Genomic DNA, 5,475 nt, shown 5'->3' on the forward strand with positions numbered 1-5,475 from the left:
CCGAGCGCCCAAACCCTAGATCTGGATCCGAAGGTTGACTTCTTCCCCCTCGATTTTCTCCAAGTCCCGAGATATTTGCATTCTGGTGCATACTTTGTCCTACCATAACTCCATGACCGTAGATCCGTTTTGCGTGCATCATATGTCGGAATGTTCGCCTCGAGATGCTCTTCATTTTGTTCCATTGTGCCATGCTCGTTTGAGTTCATCTCGATGCCCAAATATCTGGTGCAAGAGTGCTATATGACGTTTACTGCTGTTATTTATCAGAACTTGGTGATTTGTTATTTTTTTTGCAATTGATGTGTGCATCTTATGGGCATGAGCTCTACAGGTGTTTTGATCTATGCCATGTCATCTTTACAGAGGTGTATGCCATGTATTTGTTTGATCTATGTGGTGACTAGCACAAGCATGCAAACTAGGCTTCGTGATGTTTCTGTTTTCAGGGACTTAGTATTTTCGCTGTCTGTTATTGCTGTTATTTTTGTTGCCATGTATCCATGTGTCTACAGAGAGATCCATGCTTCTTTTGGGCATATTCAGTAAGGATGTTTTGTAGATATAGTTGTGTTCTATCCATCCATGCCCCTGTTTGCAATTGAGCGCCATAGCATGTGTTAATCTTGCTCTACTTTTGCTATAAAATATTTCTGGCAGAATGTCAACATGATATTCAATTTTGCCAAGGTTGTTGTAGTTGATCCATACATGCTATCAACTTGCTCTTGCCATGGATAGCTTCACAAACATGCCATCTTGCTGTAGGTATGCTTGTTTTTTCATGCATGTCTTTGTGATGAGTGATCAAGCTCACCAAGATGCCTTCATAATTCTGTTTAATGCCATGCTCTGTTTTCTGCAAAGTCTGAAATCTGTTAACGAAACATGCTATGTTTACATGGGTGCCATCATATCTTCTTATCCTTTTTGGCTCATGGTTAGTAAGAGACTTATGTTATATGCATTTAGTAGTTTCATGCCATGCCTTGTTTTGCTATGTTAAGTTCCTATAGCATATTGATTTCTTGCTCTGAACATTGCTACCTGATGATGTTTCAGCCATGTTCAGTATTTTCACTAAATCTGTGAAGCTGATATCTTTTGCACTTTTGCCCTGCTTGTTTGAACTTGTTATTTTGTGATCTAGCCGTAGCTCAGTGTTCATCGTTTGTCAAGCATCTCCTTTAGATTACTGCCATAGGCTTTGTTGCTATGTTGGGGTGTTGTAGTATAGTTACTTGATGTATTCTAAGTGCTATCATGCTGTTAATCGCAGAATCGTGTCAATCTTGTTTTGCTCGCCATTTGCAAACCGTGCATCCGTTTCCGGTGATCTTTATATCGATTTCGACCGAAATCATCTCATCTTTCCAGTGGCATACTTGGTTTGCCAAGTTACTGCCTTATTCATCCTTTTTCTTCCGGAGCACGCATACGCATCGCATAAAATATCTCGCATATCATGCATGTATTGCATCATGTTGCTTGTGCATTTCTCGTGATTGATTGTGGTTCCATTGCTTGTGTTCTTGCTGTGGGTAGAGCCAGGAGACAAGTTCGTGAACGAGGAACCTATTGAGTACGCTTACGAGGATCAAGCTTTCGACAACTCTGAGAACCTTGCAGGCAAGATGACCATACCCTCGAAATCACTTCTATCTTTGCTTTGCTAGTTGTTCGTTCTATTGCTATGCTGCGCTACCTACCACTTGCTATATCATGCCTCCCATATTGCCATGTCAAGCCTCTAACCACCCTTTCCTAGCAAACCGTTGTTTGGCTAAGTTACCGCTTTTGCTCACCCTTCTTATAGCGTTGCTAGTTGCAGGTGAAGTTGAAGTTGGTTCCATGTTGGAACATGTATATTTTGAAATATCACAATATCTCTTATTTAATTAATGCATCTATATATTTGGTAAAGGGTGGAAGGCTCGGCCTTATGCCTGGTGTTTTGTTGCACTCTTGCCGCCCTAGTTTCCGTCGGTATTATGTTCCTTGAGTTTCCGTCCCTTACGCGGTTGGGTGATTTATGGGACCCCCTTGACAGTTCGCCTTGAATAAAACTCCTCCAGCAAGGCCCAACCTTGGTTTTACCGTTTGCCACCTAAGACTTTTTCCCTTGGGTTTTCGCGAGCCCGAGGGTCATCTTTACTTAAACCCCCGGACCAGTGCTCCTTCGAGTGCTGGCCCAAACTGGGCGATGTCCGGCGCCTCCTGGGCAACCATGGTCTATGCCAACCCGACGTCTTGCCCATCCGGTGTGCCCTGAGAACGAGATATGTGCAGCTCCTATCGGGATTTGTCGGCACATTCGGGTGGTTTTGCTGGTCTTGTTTTACCATTGTCGAAATGTCTTGTAAACCGGGATTCCGAGACTGATCGGGTCTTCCCGGGAGAAGGTTTATCCTTCGTTGACCGTGAGAGCTTATAATGGGCTAAGTTGGACACCCCTGCAGGGTATTATCTTTCGAAAGCCATGCCCATGGTTATGAGGCAGATGGGAATTTGTTAATGTCCGGTTGTAGAGAACTTGTCACTTGACCCAATTAAAATACATCAACCGTGTGTGCAGCCGTGATGGTCTCTTCTCGGCGGAGTCTGGGTAGTGAACACGGTTTGAGTTATGGATGAACATAAGTAGTTTCAGGATCACTTCTTGATCATTTCTAGCTTCGCGACCGTTGCGTTGCTTCTCTTCTCGCTCTCTTTTGCGTATGTTAGCCACCATATATGCTTAGTTGCCTGCTGCAGCTCCACCTCATTACACCATCCTTTCCCATAAGCTTAAATAGTCTTGATCTCGCGGGTGTGAGATTGCTGAGTCCTCGTGACTCACAGATTCTACAAAAACAGTTGCAGGTGCTGACGATGCCAGCGCAGATGACGCAACCGAGCTCAAGTGGGAGTTCGACGAGGAACGTGGTCGTTACTATGTTTCTTTTCCTGATGATCAGTAGTGGAGCCCAGTTGGGACGATCGGGGATCTAGCATTTGGGGTTATCTTATTTTCATTTGGATTTGACCGTAGTCGGTCTATGTGTGGATTTTGGATGATGTATGAATTAATTTATGTATTGTGTGAAGTGGCGATTGTAAGCCAACTCTCGTTATCCCATTCTTGTTCCATACATGGGATTGTGTGAAGATGACCCTTCTTGCGACAATACCACAATGCGGTTATGCCTCTAAGTCGTGCCTCGACACGTGGGAGATATAGCCGCATCGTGGGCGTTACATTACCATTCTGTTTGGGAACCGCCTATAATGTGTGTAGCATGGAAGATATCGAGATCTCTTGGTTGTTATGTTGAAAATGAAAGTATGCCACTCAAAATATTATTTATCTCTGTTTCAAAACTCGAGCTCTGGCACCTCTACAAATCCATGCTTCCCTCTACGAAGGGCCTATCTATTTACTTTTATGTTGAGTCATCATCCTCTTATTAAAAAGCACTAGTTGGAGAGCACCGCTGTCATTCGCATGCCTTGCTATTAATTTACATTGAGTACGACTATGACTGGATCTCTTTTACCATGAATTACAATGTCAAGTCAGTCCTTGATCTTGAGGGGTGCTCTGCATTTATGTTTTGCGGTCTCAGAAATGGCTAGCGAGATACCATCTTGTTATATCATGTTATGATTGTTTTGAGAAAGTGTTGTCATCAGAGATTTATTATTATTGCTCGCTAGTTGATTATGCCATTGGTATGAGTAAATATGAGACCTAAATGTTATTGTGAATATGGTTAGTTCATAATCTTTGCTGAAAACTTGAATGTTGGCTTTACATGTTTGCAACAACAAGATCAAACAGAGTTTGTAAAAGTTTTTCTTTATCACTTTCAGTTTGTCATCTAAATTGCTAGAGGACAAGCAAAGGCTTAAGCTTGGGGGAGTTGATACGTCTCCAACGTATCTACTTTTCCAAACACTTCTGCCCTTGGACTCTAACTTGCATGACTTGAATGGAACTAACCCGGACTGACGCTGTTTTCAGTAGAATTGCCTTGGTGATATTTTTGTGCAGAAATAAAAGTTCTCAGAATGGCGTAAAAATTCACGGAGACACGTTTCGAAACTAATAAAAAATACTGGCGAAAGAATCAGCATCAGGGGGCCCACACCCTGTCCACGAGGGTGCAGGGCACGCCCCTGCCTCGTGGGCCCCCTAGGACTCCACCGACCTCAACCTCAACTCCATATATTCACGTTCGGGGAGAAAAAAAATCAAGAAAAAGGATTCATCGCGTTTTACAATATGGAGCCGCCGCCAAGCCCTAATCTCTCTCGGGAGCGCTGATCTGGAGTCCGTTCGGGGCTCCGGAGAGGGGAATCCGTCGCCATCGTCATCATCAACCTTCCTCCATCACCAATTTCATGATGCTCACCGCCGTGCGTGAGTAATCCCATCGTAGGCTTGCTGGACGGTGATGGGTTGGATGAGATTTACAATGTAATCGAGTTAGTTTTGTTAGGGTTTGATCCCTAGTATCCATTATGTTCTAAGATTGGTCTTGCTATGACTTTGCTATGCTTAATGCTTGTCACTAGAGCCCGAGTGCCATGATTTCAGATCTGAACCTATTATGTTTTCATGAATATATGTGAGTTCTTGATCCTATTTTGCAAGTCAATAGTCACCTACTATGTGTTATGATCCGGCAACCCCGAAGTGACAATAATCGGGACCACTCTCAGTGATGACCGTAGTTTGAGGAGTACATGTATTCACTAAGTGTTAATGCTTTGGTTCAGTACACTATTAAAAGGAGGCCTTAATATCCCTTAGTTTCCAATAGGACCCCGCTGCCACGGGAGGGTAGGACAAAAGATGTGATCCAAGTTCTTTTCCATAAGCACGTATGACTATATTGGAATACATGCCTACATTACAATGATGAACTGGAGCTAGTTCAGTGTCACCCTATGTTATAACTGTTGCATGCCGAATCGCATCCGACATAATTATCCATCATTGATCCATTGCCTATGAGCTTTTTACATATTGATCTTTGCTTAGTTACTTTTCCGTTGCCACTGTTACGATTACTACAAAACTGCTACTATTACTTTTGCCACTGTTACCGTTACTTCCATACTACTTTGCTACTACATACTTTGCTGCAGATATTAAGTCTTTCAGGTGTGGTTAAATTGACAACTCAACTGCTAATACTTGAGAATATTCTTTGGCTCCCCTTGTGTCGAATCAATAAATTTGGGATGAATACTCTACCCTCGAAAACTGTTGCGATCCCCTATACTTGTGGGTTATAACTGTCGACATCCTGGGAATGGGGGTCCCCAGACTTGCCTGCCTGCGACCCACGGCGTGGCCCCATCAGCGGCCCTATACGGCCCATCTTCACCAGCAAACACTCAAGACCCTCACGAGGGGCCAAGCCTCGCGAGGCGGACGATGCAAGACCTCCTCGGCGGCGGCTTCACCAGGCTGGCTCGCGAGGGGTG

This window comes from Triticum aestivum, chromosome 2D (assembly GCF_018294505.1).
Source record: "Triticum aestivum cultivar Chinese Spring chromosome 2D, IWGSC CS RefSeq v2.1, whole genome shotgun sequence".
Classification (NCBI taxonomy): Eukaryota; Viridiplantae; Streptophyta; class Magnoliopsida; order Poales; family Poaceae; genus Triticum; species Triticum aestivum.